Genomic DNA, 19,410 nt, shown 5'->3' with positions numbered 1-19,410 from the left:
AAAAGAGGGCACTATTCACAATTACCCATGGGCAGTAGGTACAGACTAGGATATTCCCAGATTATTACATCCAGGATAGCTAGGAGGATGATTGCTCTTTCTACCTCCAATTTGGACTCAGAGTTTTAGAAATAGTCTCCTTCTTCCAATGTGCTACACCAAATGCTCTTCCCACTCATCTGTACCTGGCCAATGGTTAAAATACTTCCTTATGCAAATCTTTTCTGGCTTCCCAAACTAGGTCAACACTTGGTCCCCTGTTTTTTATAGCATCACATACTTTTCTTTTCTAGATTATCAACTGAATTTATTTTTGTGATATTGATTGACAACTGTCTTTCTTTGTAGACTCCCTGAGGGAAGGGACAATGTCTTATTTTGTCCTCCATTGTCTCTTCCTGTGCCAAGAACACAGAATGGGCATTGATAACTGTTTTAGTCAGCTTTTTCATGGCTGTGACTATAAGATCAATCCAGAACAATTGTAGAGAAGGAAGAATTTATTTAAGGGCACACAGATTCAGAAGTCTTAGTCCATAGACAGCTAGCTCCATTCCTCAGGACTGGAGGTGAAACAGAACAACATGGCAGAAGAGTGTGGCAGAGGGAAGGAGCTTACAAGATGATCATGAAGCAGAAAGGAGAGGGTATCTCCAGTTGCCAGATAGGAATACATACCTCAAAGCCATGCCCCCAGTGCCCCACCTCCACCAGCCACACCCCACCTGCCCTCAGTTCCCATTTGATTAATCCCATCGGGTGAGTAATTCACTGATTGGATTAAGGCTTTGCTACTCTGATTGTTTCTTCTTAGAACCTTCTTGTATTGTCTCACACATGAGATTTTAGGAGACACCTCATATCCAAACCAGAAGAATAACTATTTTTGAATAATTGACCACATCTACCCTTTTGATATTGTGTCATTCAGTATGGATCACGTTATTCTCTGATCAGCTTGCTCCCTCTGCCCAGTTGGCATCCCTCCTTCTGTTCCCTTCCTGAGGCACTTACCTCACTCTACTGGAAGAGTCTAGTTTTCAGACTTTGTTCATAATTGCCATTGGTATATAATTGTTCAATGAATGTTTCTATTGATAGACTTGCCTTTGCACCTTGTATCTGTCAAGGTACTTTTAGTTGTAGATCACAAATCCCTATTCAAACACAGTTATCAAAAATAACGTGAAAGGGAAAGATTGTGATCACATACATAGGAAATATAGGGGCTAGCTAATTTCCATTCTTTCATTGATCAGGTACTTAGATATTAGGAGGCTTTCTCTCTCTTCTTACTCTCTCTCTTTCTTCTCCACTTACTTTTGAGTTGACTCCATTCTCAGGTAGACTTTTCTTACATTTTGAAAATAATCAGCAGATATTTCAGGCGTATAAGGTCTTTAAGTCATAACTCAGAATATAATAAACTCTTATTCTATCAATATTGACACCCATTCCCTCAAAAGACTCATGCTTACTTGGCTTTTCTTGGACAAAAGACCCACCCAAGAATAAATCCCCCACATCTGGGGAAGTGAATCATTCTAGCTGGCCAGGGGGATAGCCTATGCACCTTTCTGTAGGGGGAGGGTGGGCTATATGATTCATGGCCCTGCTGGGTGGAAATGGGCCTCGTAGAAAGTTGACTGTTCATCATAATCCCTGGATTCCAGGAACCTCACAGTAAGAAGTAGACCTCTAACTTCTCTGTTATTTATTTTCACTAATTCAAAAAGTTTTAAATAATAGTAATTTTAAGAGAAAACACGAATGAAAGATAAGTTGTACATAGGAATAAACCACTGTGTTTATTTATTCCTGGGTGGGTCTTTTGTCCTAATAAACATGGAACAAATAATTGAGTAATTGTGCATTAACATTTCTTCTTCAAAATGCCATTTAAATTAGTTTTAACTTTTTCCTAAATTAAAATCAGTTTTAAATTTAGCAAGTCCTGGCACTTGAGCTCAGTGTCCCACATTTTACTTGGTATATTTTATGGCTATAGGAAAAAAAAAAATCAAAGTGCTTTTGTTTCTATATTCTCTTTAGAATCATTTTTTTTCATAATATCTTTTAAAAGGACATTTTAAATAAATAATCTAGCTAGACAAGGTATGCTTTTATTTTCTGGAGTAATCACAGAGTGGCATATTATGATTAATTTAATATTCTGGTGAACTTGAAGTTACCTGAAACACCGTTTATGGATTCTATTTATTCTATTTATAAAATAAGGCTTAACATGGTTGAATCTTTCCTCTATAACTTGGGAAGAGCTTTGGACACTGACGTGCTACTTAGTTTGAGCACTGTAGCTGGGTAACTGATAGAAAACTTTTGTCTTTCTTATTTGTTTAGATCAAAGTTCAGTAAATGTTTTCTTGGAGGACTAAGTGATAAATAGTTCAGGCTTTGTGGATCCTGCAGTCAATTTACTCAAAGGGTAGCCAGAGTAGCCACAGACCAAAAGCAAATGAAGAGGTGAAGCTTCATCCCAATGAAATTTTGTTTACCAAACTGGCATATTTAGGCTGTGGGCCATAGTTTGAAGATCTCTGATTTGGATCCCTCATAAACAAAATTTATGGATCTTATGTTGTAGTCATGGTGAGATGTTCTTTAACTGTTTACAGTTTGCCTTGGTAGCATGGTTTAAGGAAGGGAGCCCTGAATAAAGAATCATATATTTATTGGATCCTGAATCTGTGTGTCAGCTTTAGTCCATTGATTTAATCACTCTAAGTCTCAGTTTTCTAGACCATAACATGAAGCTAGTGATAAGTATTTGACCAGTGTTACACCTATTTGGAGAATCACATAAGGGAATTTCCAGGAAAAGAAATTGAAAATATAAATAATTTGCCACCATAACTTGCAATTGTTTTAACTTTACAGTACAGCAATTGTCAAGAGACTTCAAGAAAAGGGGAAAATAAATTGAAAAAAAATTAATAATATGCTTATGAGGTAAAGAATCCTGTCTTCCTGCTCCTTCCCCGTCATCTCCTGTCAATACCTCCAATCAGCAGAACCAACCAGAAGTCTTTCCCCGCCGGTGAGTATCTGAGGGCAGAGAACAGGGTAAGCAGGATTTAAGGGGATGTGGAGGTACCAGGAGCAGCAATCCAAAGTGGCATGCTTGTCTTCTCCCCAACAGCCTGCATGTGGCTCATAGATGACATTCAGCCTATTACGTTTCTTGTTCGTTTGTGTGTGGTTTTTTTGCCAGACAGCATCATTCTCCACTAAAACTCATTTGTTAAATTATACAGATTTAAGCAAAGATAAATTGCACAAGTTAGAATATTAGGGCACTAAATAAAAATAGATAAAATTTAAATATAGCCTAAAGGTCAATTAAAACTTTGGTGAAGAGGAAAAATTGAAGAAAATGTTTCCTGCTATTTTTTTCTTTAGCTTCTCAAATGATTGGTGTCCTTTTAGTACTGAGTACGAATGTGTTTATACTGTAGCGAATGAGAAAGTCAGGGGAAAGTTATGATAGAGTTTGATAAGTGTTTGGATCAATGTGAAAACAAAAACAAAATACGAGAGCAACGTCTACAAAAAGAAACAAACAAAACTTTTAGTTACTGGTAAACAATAATGTTAAGAATTTGATCAGTGCCTACATTCAGTTTTTAAGCACATTTATCAAATTAAGCCAAACTCAAATAACTAGAATTTTTACTAATTTAAAAAAAAAGTTCACAAATTTTAAGAGCAAGAAGCTACTTTTTAAAAAACCTATGTTAAAATTGATTTTAAAAACCCTGAGAACTCCCATGCCCTGGTTTAGGACAAGCCCCTGCTCATCTCTGCCAGGCCTTTCATTCTATGCCAGAGTCACACACTGGGCAGGAGGAGGTTGACTGACCTTTCAAGGTTCCTTGGAACCTGGTGATATCACGAAGCCTAAGATCAATGGCCCTGGGTGTTGTGGGTCCCTGATGAACCAGAACACAATTCATCTTGACTGAGTCTATGTGCCAAAGCAGGAAAGAGGGCTCTTATGTTTCAACAATAGAGCAGAAAATATTGCTTCCTTTCAGGACATTTGGACAATCTGGATCCTACATTCCCTGAGCATGTTACCGAAGAGAATTCCTTGCACACATGTTTTCACTCTTCTCAGTGTGTCAGAGTGAGCCCAATACTTTCGCTAGGAAAAGGCCTTCCCTAACTATTCTAATAAAGTGAAGTTACAGACATATAGGTACAAGCATCTAGTATGGATTGTTCCTATAAGTCTTATTTTAATTTATAAATATTCCAGGTTATTCATTTACTAATTTTTTATCTGTTTTGACTGTGAGTTTGCCTTGTTCCTTATCGTATCCAATACTTAGCACAGTATATGGCATGGTGGATGCTCAAGACATGCTTTTGAATGAATCAGTAACTCATCCACATGAAGGACAATCAACATGGTGGGCTGGCCACCATCCATGAGTGCAGAGTGATCATTAAGGCTGACTGTCTATCCTAACTAGTGTGGAAAGAAGCTGGGCTTTCTATATCACTGACATACTTTCTTCATAGACAATGGAGGCTGCTGTAAAATGTGTCTTATGAAAGAATGCATATGCCAAGTTCTAAAATATGCAGTGCCACTAATCAGGGGGATTGACACACAGTCTATGTAAATGAATTACCGATTCAAACATAAACTTGCTAGGAAAGCAGACTTTCCGTGACACCACTCTATACATTTTTGAGGTTGTCACTGCATTATTCATTTATAGAAAGTGTTCATGGGTCTTGGCATTTACTTTTAAGAAAAGTGTATAATAAAGAGTTAGTCTCTGGTGATGGCTTTTAAGCATACTTTTTTCTTCAGGGCAGGGTTTAGAACATTATGGGGGTAACTCAATTATATGTACATTACTTACTTGTCCATTACAACTAATGGGTTCTGAATTCAAACTGCTGGGTTTCCAGTTAAGGTGTTTACTTGTTATATAAACTCTATAAGTCTCAGTTTCCTTAAGAGGAAAATTGGAAGGATCATGTGATAATAGAATCTTTCTAATTTTAATGTGCCTGTGAAAGAGAGAAAGAACTGAGATAATCTATGTGAAAGTACTTAGTTCAGTGCTTGACACATTACTTATTCTCAATGAATATACTTTATGTAGTTTTCATTACATGAAATGGTTTTCTAAAGTTTGTTCTAACAAATCTATTTGTATAGACATATTTCCCTTCTGTTTATGCCTTATTTCTTTTTTTTTTCTCCAATTTACTTCAAAGTGCAACCAGTACCTCACACTTAGAAGGTAAGCCCTGAATCAGGAAGTTAAAGACAAAGCATGCCATGCCTGTGCTGGTGGTGGGGTGTAAGTAAGTGATGTATTAAGGAATGAGCCCCCTCTGATTCCTCTGTCCTTGTCTTTTAGATTAGCTGTCATCTTAGGAAGCCTGGAATCCAGCACCTAGCAGGAATCTTGTGATGGGTGGATGTCACCTCAGGGAGTCCTGTAAGTGCTCTTTTTGTCTTGCCACTGTGCTGTGCCTTTCCTGACATAGGTAGAGCCTACTTCCCTATCCACGTTCTGAATTAAACTGGTGTCTTGCTTAGAACAGAAGAATGTTACCAGGTATGACTCTTGTAGAAACTTGAAAAGTTCTTACACATCGATTTCTCTTCCAGTTCTGCTTTGCCGTGAGAACATGTCTGAACAGAGTTGAGAGCAATGGAGCAGAGCTGAATCAGCTGGGTTGGCCCAGCCAAAGCCATCTTGGATCAGCTAATTCATGGCTAACTGACCGGCAGACCTGTCAGTGAGCCCAGCTAAGACCAGGAGAATGCGCAACTTAGTCCAGCCTAAATCATCCACCTGAAGGCTGAAAAGAATTCATTTTTAAGCCACCGAGTGTTAGGAAAAATTGTTTACTCAGATTATTGTGGCAATATATAACTGACATCGAGTAGAATATGAGATGAATGGTCCCCAAAAGCCTATGTGGAATCTAACATATGTTCCTACTCAAATGCTCCTACTTTAGCTAGACTCTGCCTATCACATCAGGTCATTGCTTTCCTCGATTTAAGCCAAGCATTATTCTATCTCAAAATTGAATTTATATTTCTGAATATAGCATATTATCTCAGTATTGGACATGAGCTTTTTGCAGGACAAATCTGTTTCTATGTTACCAGCAGAATCCATGAGCCAGGGACTCAGAAAGGTACAGTCTGTGGCCCATAGTATTTCAGACAAAGAGCAAACTAGAATCAGCTAACTCAGAGTGGCCCCAAAGTAACAAAACACATGTGGGATGCTCATCTCTACTTGGGCTCACTTCTGCTACAGCCATTAGAATTTAGTCCTTTAGGTCTTTCTTTTGGACCCCCATACTTTTGTTTTCTAGAGAATGTGGACCCTTGACATTTGCATTTTAACTCATAGGTTGAGTTTACCCTTCCTGACTTTATCAAAACAAGAGAATAAGTTCCAGAAGTTGATTGCCTGCATTAGCCCAAATGGTAATGTAAAAGGTAAAATCCATTTCTGGAAACTTGCGGTTCATTTAGAGTGTTTTGCACTACAATGCACTCTCTTTGACCTCTTTCCTCACACATTCCATTGGGTTGTGCAGAATCTGCATGGCTGGAATGAATACAAGTTGAAGGGGAAGTTAAATCCATCTAAACTTTAGAATGTAGGGGAGATTTAACATCCTATGTCCTTTGTAACGTGGTGGTGCATTCATGGTTCATGTAGTCAGCAAACTAAAGGTCGGTCTTTAGTTAGTATTCAGCATAAAGTGTGTCGTAACATTGACAGGCTATATTTATACAGTGGTGCTGAAAGATTAAAATAAATACATATCAATGTTGATCCTAACAAACGTATGCAGTGCAGATGATGGAGTTAACATCAGTTTTTGAGTTTGTAATTATTTACCCATATGCTGCAAATGGCAGTTTTTCCAAAATATAATAATTTGGCACTTCATACTGTGGAATTTTTTTTGGAAGACTAGAAAATAATGCTTCATATTGGTAGACCTTGACTTCTAGTCTACATTAGTGAAGGGAAAACAGGGGGCTGGCTTTCAGTCAACTATCCAATCAGTTTTATTGGAATTCCATCTTAACCAATATTTCTGGATGAAATTTTTGCTTCTCTAAAGTGCTGGGGAATGAATACTTTGTGCTCTGCTTTCTCACAGGAAGCATGGCATGGACCTAGGGTCTTTGAATCTTTAGAAAAAATATGTGTACCTCAGCTCTGTGCCCACATTTCTCTTGTCCCTTGAGCCCTGGGGACACCAGTCTTCTCTGACAGGGTTTGATCCCTATCCTACTCTCTGCTGTCATCTGCAAAGCTAATGAAATGGTTCCTGCATTTATTTCTATTAAAAAGAACCACCCCCTGAGGGAGAATGGTTTCTCTCAGGATAGTGGTTCTTTTGGTCCCATCGTTTGTTCCTGTCAGTGTTAAAAAGTTTGCCTTGTTATATTTGGTTTACATCTGAGCTCTCTGAGATGAGGTCGTTGACAAAGGAGCACATCTGAGAGCTATTCAGGGCAGCTCCACTGGTCCCTGCTCCCAGGACACACACCCTACATCTCACAGCTGCACTCATGTCCTCCCTGTCCTTTCTGTGTCCCTGCCTAACAGGGAGAACCTCCTGCAGAGCTGACAGATGACTTTCATCTTCTTTTTTACATTGAGTTTTAACCCTAATGGTCACAGAACAACCTCTTTCAAAGTACCTGAGGGTATTTCATGCAAATTGTGTATCCATAGCACTCTGGTTTCTATTACTGACATCCAAGAGCTTCTGAGGTCCTTCTCTGATTTTCAATGCTGGCAAATTTCCTCCCCAGGTAAAGCATTTCCATTGGCCTTTGGAATTAGTGCTGAAATTTGATATAAATATATGATTGTATAAGCAAAGGGGGCAGATTCCTGTCTTTGACTTACTAAGAGATTTAAAGTTGTCCTCTGGAGACTTACTCCTATTATCTGAAACTACTTCTTCCTGGACTGCCTTTTCACTCTAATGTCCTACAACTTTCTTCCCATTTAATCTTCTATGTAGATTCCATGACTTCCTGAATCCAATGGCAGTAGGTCTTGCTTTGCCTGTCCCCTTAGTGTTCCAACCTGGAAATACCTTCCCTGGGCTTTTTCTTATTAAAACTTGTTCAAACGATAGGGCCCAGAGATATGAGCACACACTCCGGTGTATCTCACTCCCAAGCAGTGTTTTCCTCCTATGTGCTCCAGTGCAGGTTGCCCCCATGCCATGGCTTAACTGTCATTTAAGTTGGTATATATGCACATATAATATACATGTGCATGTTTACGTTTAATAAAATGTGCTCATTCCACATATATATGTAATATAAAATATTAATCCACACAGGGTCTTAAAACAGGAGACTCTGCAGAACTATTTAGTAAACAGATATTTTGTGATGGTAACTGAACAAATGATCTTATGGAAAACCAATTTGATTTGTTTATTTCAGTAAAAAAAAATAACATTATAATGAACAGGGATGACTATTCTGTGAACAGCCAATTGTGATTGACTATCATCTGATGAAAAGGAGTCTTTGTCTTCTAGAAGCGTAGATTCATTCTGAATTGCCTAAACATATTTTTAACAAATCCAATCCAGACTCACATAGTACATACATAGAAAGAATGTTGTACAGACTGTTGGTGGTAATACAAGGGGAATCCATGAGTGTCCACAGGAAGTTTTTTTTTCATTCTGAATGGCCATCACAATTTGACGAAATATTTGCACATTTCATTGTGTAAATATGGAAAGTACCCTGTCACTTGGTACTTAGAATATGTGTGTCACACAGCACCATATGAAGGAAAAGAAACCAAGTGGATCACTGAGCACAAATGAGAATTTTTTATGTCACTAATAACTATGGCTTTCCTTGTACTAGTGGAAAAATAGCAAATAGTTAAAGACACGAAAAAGCGGGAGACGAGAGAGAGAGAGAGAGAGAGAGAGAGAGATTGAATCTTCCTATGATGAGTATAACATTTGTGCTGATGAGTGAGGCAGAAGGAAAATCACTGATAGCCTCCTGACGGTCATGTACCAAGCACAGCACCACAGCCTCCTCATGAGAAGCAGGACTTGTCTCCTCCAGAGATTTGTAACCTCCTTGAGTCTTCTGTGTCCTCTGTCAGTTGCTCCAGGACACTCGTACCAAGATCTATAAAGGTCTTTGATTAGGAGGAGTGATGGAGAAATCAGACAGGTGAACATCTCTGACTTATTTCATAACACTCTGAACTACAAAGAGCTCAGAGTGCAGGAAGCCAGTAGATTGTTATGGAATCCCAGTGGATTTAGATGGGTTGGTTGTTGGTTTGTTAAAAATATTTGTTTATAAACAATGTCAGAACAGAGAGGCAGAAATATCAGTTTAGAGTCTGAGTTTCAGTTATTTAACTTGAGTGAGTCTTAGTTTTCTTAATCTATAAATGGAATATTAATACCACATTGTAAAGTTGTAAAATTAAATAGGTTATAAAGTGCTCCAGAAAAAAATGCATTCCTGGCACTTGTTAATTCTCCTAATGATAACAATAAAATTTATTCCATACTTATTGCAGGTGCTTTCTGAGGATTTCATATGAATTAGCTATTTTCATCCTCTCAGAAAATTCTGTCAGGTCCTCCAAATGGCAAATATAACACAAAAAGTTTAGATAAAACTTTGCTGGATGATTTTTTGAAGCAATATATACAAAGTGCCCTTTTGTATTCAAAGATTAGTTTGTGAAGTCAAAAAATTGTGCTTATCTGGCTATCCACTATTAGAAATATTATGACAACATAACAATTTCTTCACAACTGATTACAGTACTAATATCTCTTACTTACATATCTCATTTGATCTTCAGAATAGTTCAATTAAGTAGGAAAACATTATATCCTTATATCCTTTACATTTAAAGCAACTAAAACTCAGAAAGATTAAGTAACCTACACTGCCATATACTTAAAATGAAGAGACAGTTCTTAGAACTCTAATGTCCAAGTATGGTGGTGTGGGTTCCTACCATAGCATTTTATACCATTCATTCAGTCACTACCTTATACAGAATTTTAAAAGCTTCTGTCATTCCCCAGCTCCCAAGATAAATACAGTACGAGTATTCTAAGATAGTTTACTATGATGGGGACTCACAACTGGATGTGGCACACAATTAAACCATTTCCCTAACTCCTTCCCAGTGAGTTATAGACATGAGCATGAGTTCCACCAATGTGACTGAACAGAATTTTCCTATGCCAGCTCCAATCACTGGGAGCATAGAAAGGGGATTGTCGAAATTAAAAATGTTTCACATATGCCTGCAAATTTGCATTTCTAGGGATGCTGATAGTAATCTTATATTAAGGATATCTGTCTCTCTATGTGTCTATCTATCCATCCATCTATCTAATCTACATCTTTTCACTCAGCATGTGTACAACCGATGAAACTACAAAGCACTTATATAGATGAGGAGGGCTTTGTAACTTGTTTTCTCTCCTATCCTTTTTTGTTACACATGAAAAAGTGAATCAAGTAATTTATTCACACACACATATCCAGACATTGGCAAATCTGAGATTAGAATTCAGTCTCCATGCTTTCAACCAAAAAAAATCACAAAATATCCACCAAAACAGAATTTCTCAGGATGAAATGGTTTTTATGAGATAAAGTGTTCTGTGGCTATGTACATTTGGAAAACTCTGGGTTACTTCAGGTTTAACAGATTCATTTGGTGCAGGGATCTGTGGAGACTTCAGTGAATCCTGAGTCTCCAAGAGCATGGAGATTTCAGAGTCTTACAGTCGTTTATTACTAAGAATCAATGTTCCACGTGGTGTAATTTGATTTCATTTCATCAGACCAAGCTTTTTCTTTAATTTATATGTAACCTCTCTGTGAGTTTGTTGAGGAAAGAATATGAGATATCTGTTCTTTTTTTCTACCAACAATAACAAAGTGAACTCAAGCTAATTACATGTCATTTCTTGGAGCCTCAACTTTTAAAAAATTTGTTCTTTTAAGGTACACATGACAGTAAAGTGTATTATGACATGTTATGGCATATTATACTATAATATATGGCATAATGGAGTATAACTTATTCTAACTAGGATCCCATTCTTGTGGTTGTATGTCAGGTGGAGTTTCACTGGTGGTGTATTCATATATTAACATAGGAAAGTTATGGTAGCTTCCACATATCAGAACATCCAACCTTTGGTTTTTTTGGGATTGGCTTGTTTAAGTTAGCACAGTAGTCTTCAGATCCATCCATTTAATGGTAAAAATCATAAAGTCTTTCTTTTTATGGCTAAGTAATATTCCATTGTGTATATATATACCACATTTTCTTAATCCATTTATTTGTTGAAGGGCACCTAGGTGGGTTCCATAGCTTAGCTATTGTGAATCGAGTTCCATAAACATGTATAAAGTGAAGGGATTGCAGGATAGTTTTCCTCCACTGGTGTGATCATCTATAGTGAATGCTGCTCATCAGTTGCATAATGAGGGGGCAGGATTAGTATGGGTCCAGTTCTGTTCTGTCACTAATGAGCCAGGTGAAGACCTGAGGTTCACTGAACTTCTGCAGGCCTCAGTGTTTTTATCTAGAAAAATTGAAGTTGGGCTACATGGCATAGACTGTGTTTGACAGGCCTAAGATTATATGATTTTCAGAGATGAGACTAGCACTGAGAAATGATTTTTTTAAAACAGTGAAACATAAAGTCAATTAATTGAAGCTCCTAGAAAAGTGAGACTACAAATGTTGAACTAATGTTACCTGTGAACTAGAAGAGAAAATGATGTTGGTCCTCTTTTATGTGACTGAGGGAGGAACAAATGAGTGAGGAAAATCAAAAGTAGCCATGAAAGTATAAGGGGAAGAAGTTGAGATGTCCTTGCTGTAAGTGTGTTGATAACTTCTGAAATTAAGTTCCTCTTTATGTACTATCAAGTCATGATGTTTTTTGTAAGACTAGTAGAGAAAATAAATAAGTATAATATCCTTATATGACTGAAAGGAAGCAAGTTTTTATTGGTGCAGTATAATTTTATACAATGGTGGTATTCATTATGCCATATTTGTGTACGCACATTGCATAATTGAAGTCAGCAATTCAATGATTTGGCTAAGAAAAAAACATGTCCCTAAAAATAACACTAAAAATACGTTAATAAAATACAAGTATTGCCCAAGGTCATAATTATGAGTATACCAAATGGATATTAACTATAAGGAAAAAAATTAAAATCATCTGGATTCTCACAAATAATCACAATTACTATTTATTTATAAATCCTAAAATTGGTGTCTTTTTATACATATGTTTTATATGTTATGGGTATCCTATTCATACATACATATGATCACTAAGATTAAACTAGAATGAAATCATGATATTATATGCTTTACTCAAAAAAGATATAAGCATATCTAAATAGGAAATTACAGTAATATAAAAATATTAAATTAGATATCACAAATAATTATGAATTTTATAACATTTATTAACTCAATAGAATTTTAACAATATACTAGTATATATTTGATCAATCTCTTGCCAATGGCCATGAAGAATGATGGTATGAACAATATCTTATTGTTATATATAGTCAAAAATCATGTGAGTCAATAATAATTCAGAATGTTTGCTATTGTATTATACCTAATTTTCATATTCTCTTGGATCTCTCATTGACGATATATTGTAAACTAAGTGAATCAAGAATAATGTACATCAAACAGTTCCTCAGGCTTTCTGAGAAAAGTCCACAGGATGTTAAATTCCCTGTTGGTAGAGCAGCTCATGATATTCATAATCACATAGTTGAAAATCATCAGGTCAATACGTAGGTGACCTTGAATGTGATCCACTGTGTCCATATTTTCTTTTAAAGTTTCAGCAAAGTCTCTTTTCTCCAGAGACAGTGTAGTCAATATCTGTGACTTGCACAAGCCAGTGATGTGACATTTAGGGAGCTGAGTGTCATGGAAGAATGGATTCCCATCTCATTTGCATTGTGCACAAAGATTAACCATCATAGTAAGGATGACGCCAGCATGAAAAATCCTTGCTCTCCATTGTAGGTTGGACCTGCTGCTCCCTCAGTTCAATACAAATTATTTCTGAGCAATTCTCCCTGCACTTACCTGATTAGCAGCCCCAATGGCCTCTCCCTGTTTCCAAGAACTTGATTAAATGATATCCCCTCCTGATTACTTTATCAAATCTGGCTACCATGGATTATTGACAGTTCTGTGTTAACAAACTGCCTAGCTTCTTTGGCAAGCAGCCAGGAAAATGGGAACGCAGCTCTTTCTTGAGATGGAGAAAGGAGAAATGCCAATCAATACAATCCTTTTGGATCTTGCAGAATTATAGATCATTAGCTGACCTTGAAATTGTTTTGATGATTGTCAGTATGTGTGATATCTTTTTGGATGACTGAAGATTGACTACTAGAGAGTAGAGGTGGTTGATACTGTGATCCAAAATCCCATCTCTCAACAACTTATAGAAAGTAGGTATGTTGTGAGCTGTTGTGGGCTGACTGCAGGTGGTCCAGAGCCACAAGGCTCAGATCTGACTTTTGCCTTCCTTCCTTGCTGAGCTATGATCATGGGTAAAGGCTGCTGAACATGCTGATTTTCATCAAGTGGTTTTGCACAGTAGGGATGGTTCTCTCTTTGTATTCCTTACGCATCTATTCAGGGAGGCTTTGGCTCATGTCCAAACATGGCTTAAACATATTCATGATCACTTTTCTACCTTGAACTCTAATATAAATTTGTTCATTTTTTAGTTATTTTCCTTTCCTTTCAAAATATTAGGTCCCATTTTATATCCTGCCTCTCCCTCTCCCCAATAAAAGGCCCTTTGATCTGAATCTTGTGGTAGAAGGGTTGCCAAAATGTTTGGAAAAGAAAGCTTGAGATAAATAAATACAAAAATCTTTACATTTTCTTTATATTTGACCCTGAACATATTTTCCCCTTATCTTAAAAGAAACTATTTCAGAATAACTTTAGATTTATGGAATTTGTGTGAAAGTGGTACAATGAGTTTCTGCATAGCCCACATCCAGTGTTTCCTCTTATTAAGACCCTAAAGTACTAGGAAATATTTGTTACAATTAATTAAACAATATTGATACATTATTAACAGCCAAAGCAAATCAAGAGTTTATATGAATTTTCTTGTTTTTACATAATATTCATTTTCTGTCTCAATATTATCTCCAAGATACCATAGATTGACTCATTGTTTCTTGTAGGATTCCTTTTTCCTATGAGAGTTTCTCACATTTTCCTTGATTTTGATGGTCTTGGCAGTTTTGAGGCATACTGGTTAGGAATTTTGTGGACTGTCCTTATATGTAAACAGTGATTTCACAGCTGAGCTACCTAATAACACCACCTTAACCCAGGTGATAAAGGTCAACGTCAACAGTCCTAAGTCATGTTGGTACAAGATAATCACAACGGCACTTTACCTCTGTGATTTTCCTCCCCCAAACTCAGTACACCAACCTAGTAATGAGAAAAACATCAGGCAATACTAATTGAAGGTCTTTTCACAAAATGCCTGATCAGTCTGTCTCAGAATGGTCAAGATCATAAAAAGCAATATAAATAGATAAACAAAGAAGAATGGAAAATGTCCTGGAAGAATTTAAAATAATTTATGCAGATATCCTAACTCATGATAGACTTACAAGCATTTATTTGAACTCTTCTCCTTGGCTACAGTAACCTTGCCATATCCATATTATGGCAGGGTGGTTTTATTTTTATTTCCCTTCTTAAGGAAAAGAGGAGTTTATCAACTCTAATAACTTTATTAAATTGTAGAAAGATACATATCACATACAGTTTACCTCGTTGGCCATCCATAAATACATGGTTTAGTAGTATTAAGTGTCTTCACATTGTCATGCACCAATTTTCAGCACTTTTTCATCTTGCAAAACTCAAATACTGTGCCCTTTAAATAACAATTCACCTTTTCCCTCTCTCTAGCCCTTGGAGACCACTTTCCACTTTATGTTTGTGCAAGTTTGTCTAATTTAGACATTTTGTGTAAATGGGCTCATACAGCATTTGTGTCTTTACATTTAACTTTGTTCACTTAGTGTAAGGTCCTCAAGGTTCATCTGTGTGGTAGCATTTGTCAGAACAGTCTTCATTTTCGAGGCTGAATAATATTCCATTGTTTTTATATGCCATTTTAATTTATTAATTCATTATTGATTGGCTTGTGTTTACCTTCTGGCTACTATCAATAATGCTGCTATGAATATGAGTGTACAAATTTTTTCTTAAAGATTCTACTTTCAATTCTTTTGGATATATATTCATAAGTAAAATTGATGAATATATGGAAACTCTGTTTATAATTTTTTGATCAATCACTATTTAGAGTTGTTTTTTAATACGTAGTATAAAAAAAGAACCCAGGATTATTTCTTGCGTGTGGATATTTAGTTTTTCTACCATTTGTGGAAAGGATTGTTCTTTCCCCTTTAAATGGTGTTGGCAACTTTATGTATAATAATTTAGCCATGTATGTGAGGGTTTATTTCTGAGCTTTCTATTGTTTTTACATTAGTATCACACTGTTTTGGTAATTGTACTTTTGAAGGAGTTTAGAAATTACAAAGTATGAAACCTCAACTTTGTTCTTTGACAAGACTGAGTTATCAATTCCAGTTCCGTTCGGATTCCATATGAATTTGAGAATTTTTCCATGCCATCAAAAAATTATTGGGATTTTGGTAGCTATTTATTTAAATCTATTTATTGTCTTGGGCAGTAAGTAGTCTCCTCTTAACAATACTAAGTCTTTTAATCCAGAAATGGGATGTCTGTATATTATTTGGTTCTTTAATTTCTCTAGCAGTATTTTGTACTTTTCAGTGTATAATCTCCCATTTCTTTAATTAAATTTGTTTCTAAGTATCTTCTTATTTTCATTGCTGCTCTAGATGGAATTCTTTTCTTGACTTCCTTTCCCCATTGTTCATTCTCAGCATACAGAAATATGCTCATTTTGTGTTCAACTACTTTTAATTCTGATTTAACTCATAGCTTCAGACAAACACATAGAATGTTAGAATATTCTGTGGGATTTGTGGTTTTTCTGAAGAGGAATATGTAGTCTCAGCTTTTGAGCTCAGGGACTTTCACTGGATTTAGTGTCTAATTTATTAAATCACTGTCGTTGGATTGTTGTGTCTAATTTATTAAATCAAGTTCTTGACTTGAGGACTTTCTTATTGTCCTTGTCCTTCTGTCTCTCCCAGGAGAGTGAGGGTACTTAATCACTGAGCCACATCTCCAGCCATTTTTATTTTTTATTTTGAGACAGGTTCTCACGCATAGGGACTGGCTAATTTGCTGAGACTAGTTTTGAATTTGCGATCCTCCTCCCTCAACCTCCCAAACTGCTAGGATTACAGGTGTGCACTGCGGCAGCCAGCCAGGTTAGTCTTGTCTTGTGGGGCACATCCCTTAAGATAGTGACATCATCATTGCTACCGATAGGAAAACTTACGTTCAATGAAACAATTGGAATTTCCTTAGTTATTGGGAGAGCGTGCTTTTCAGATTAGAAAAATGTGGTTTTCACTCTAGCAGTAAGGTTTACTGGCTGTGAAAACTTTATTTACTTACCATCAATAAACCTCAATATTCTTCTTTGGAAAAATGGTGAAAACATTAACAACAGCCTCCTAAAATTCTTGCCTGCACAAATCAGAGAATGCATGTGAAACACTTAGCATAACACCAAGCAGGTAGAAGCTCCAATGTATCGTGTAAGTTTCCATCATGTTTGTCATCTGATAAATGGTGAGGTAACAGCCTGTATTCAGTACTTACTATAAGAGTTCATTAATATCTTTATTATCAAATGCAAGGGAGAGGAAACAAATCTCAACTGGAAAGTGCAGAAGTATCAAAGGCTTTCATATGGGGTTGGTGGAAAGGATTTGTACCAGAAGGTATGGCCAGACCCCAGTGCCTTCTGAATCTGTCTTTCTATTTAAAGGTTTGTTGAGACAGATCAGTCTGTGGCAAGGGGCCTTGGAAATGATAGCACGTGTGTATCAGGAGATAGAACATGATGAGTATAGAATTAATAATATAATGATTAGAAATTCAAATACCAAATTTCACACACTGGCTCCATTCCAACTTTCCTGAATGTGTGCCTAAGTCCAAATAGCATAGTTAAGGCAAAAAGAACAGCAAAACTGTGAAATGTGCAGTTAATGAACTTCCTGAATACTGGGATTCAAAAATCAGCTCTAAATTAAATAGATAAATGTCTTCTAATTTATGAAACTCTGTCTTCCAGTTCTCAGAAAGCTACTTGTCCAGAAGTCCTCCCACACCAAATATGCTTGAGATTTTCTTAGCAAATGTGTATCACTTGAGACAAAAATAGTTAAAATAGAAACAAGTTGGTAAAAAAAAAAAAGTGAGCAGTTGGAATGTAAGTCTAATGATGAACCAATTGCACTATTTTATAAACGAGCCTTCACGAAAACCTCGGGGAACCTATGGTCAAACACTTGAACATAATGGAGAAAAGCCCTACTCTTACTGCCCCCTCTTCTTTCACAATTTTAAGACAATTGCAAACAAATGAAACAATTTACTAGAAAGTGTGAGATAGAACATCTACTCACAGAAGTCATCCTTCTTATCGTCTTCTACTAGAAATTGAGAAAAGCTGCGTAGCATTTGGTCAGATTGACACACCTAAACACTATCCCCCTGGAATTTACAGGATAGAGGGCTGAGCCTTGAAAGGGCCTTCAGGGCAGAAAAGGGGTCCCCTACTTTCCTTTTCCAGGTCTTCCAGAGAGGCTAGGCATTTCACCTCCCTCTGGGGAAATATGGTTTTCTGGAATCCTTTCTAATTTACTCAATTTGTTGGTGGAAATTGCTTCGAACTACTTTGTTATCTCTCTCAGTTGTTCTCTCTGAAATTGAAATAGATGTGTCATCTGCAATCACTTAACAGTTTTTAAAAGCAATTCTGTTCAAACTTTACAACATGATTTTGCATTTCATTTAAACCCTTTCAACTAGGTTGAACCAGTCACCAAGATATTAGCTGAAACATCATATTAACTTCAGTTCTGTCTAGGAAATGTTTCCAGAACACCTACAGCTTAGAGCCGAGTTGGGCAAAAGGTCTCCACATTCTTAGGCAGCATTGAAACTTCCACAGGTGTGAGAAATCTGTTGAGCTGCGTCACTCACACGACAGAGTGTTGAAAAGAGACGGTGGCTATTCCAAGCTGACCCCTTAATTATAAAAGCTGGCAGAATTCAAACACCTATGATGGCAAATGTGGAATTTTGAAGATTATTATTAAAAACACTTTCTCAACAGCAGCACTGTTGACATTATGGTTCATTAAATTCTTTGGGGGCATCTGGTGCTTCAAAGGATGTTCATTAGTTGAACTACATAGATTACAATAGCTTTCTCTGGCCCTGAATTGTGCCAATAAAAAATGTCTCCAGACTTTCCTAACGTCTCTTGAGAGGCAAAATCATCATTGATCAAGATGATATTGTAACAGATCCTTCCTGGGTCTTGCCCTCTAGAAGCTTTCTGTTTAATGGGAAAAGCAATAGTACACATACTCGGCAGTTAGATCATTAACAGTGCAAAGCAGAAGATGACCATGGTCTACAGTGACCTCTTGAATAGCAGTAATCAGAAACAACATGGTACTGATGCCACTATCACTTTTTTTGTCATATGATATCTTGCCTCATTTTTCATTCTCTTATAGTAAATTTTTTTCTAGCAATTCTAAGTTGAGAATCCAAGTAAACTGGGAGTAGTACCTATGCTACCTGTTTTTGATATGAAATTATATCAAATATCTAATATTAAAGGAGATATCTAATGGAGTCTAGGGTTAGCTCTAAGGGAATCATGGAAAATCACTGCTATCACTGACTTTCTATCACCTAGATCATGTATCTTTTTCCCATTTAACGTGTATAAATGATTTGCTGTGGAAGACATTGTTTTTTCCATCCTACCTGTAATTTTAGGACAGAATCTCTCTTTTGTAGAAGATGAAACATGAGAAACTCAACTCCTCATCTACCTTGAATATAGGGCATTGAAGCAATTCTGACTCCTTGGAAAGAACTGCAGGTACAGGTGGATGTAAGGTTTCTGGGAAAGTTTGGACTCCATTGTGAAAAAAAACAAAACAAAACAACAACAACAACAAACTCTTTTAAGAGTAACTCTCCTTCTTCTCTTTGTATATGATCATATGAGGAAATAACACCTGGAGCAAAAGCAGGCATCTTGGGGTGATGGGGAGAC

The 19,410-nt window shown here is 36.7% G+C and overlaps 1 long non-coding RNA gene across 1 annotated transcript; it reads left to right on the top strand.

Moving 5' to 3' along the window:
- Positions 1-2,919: 2,919 nt before the first annotated feature.
- LOC131423994 (uncharacterized) lies at positions 2,920-7,120 on the top strand. The gene is made up of 3 exons (XR_009226313.1): positions 2,920-3,058; positions 5,403-5,483; positions 5,657-7,120. It is a non-coding gene; the product is annotated as an uncharacterized LOC131423994 (long non-coding RNA).
- The last annotated feature ends 12,290 nt before the right edge of the window (positions 7,121-19,410 follow it).

Source organism: Marmota monax, unplaced genomic scaffold, assembly GCF_021218885.2.
Source record: "Marmota monax isolate L192 unplaced genomic scaffold, Marmota_monax_Labrador192_F-V1.1 WCK01_AAM20220418_F8-fsc00041, whole genome shotgun sequence".
Classification (NCBI taxonomy): domain Eukaryota; kingdom Metazoa; phylum Chordata; class Mammalia; order Rodentia; family Sciuridae; genus Marmota; species Marmota monax.
Note: the sequence above shows the minus strand (reverse complement) of the source record. Positions and strands in the feature narration are given on the sequence as shown.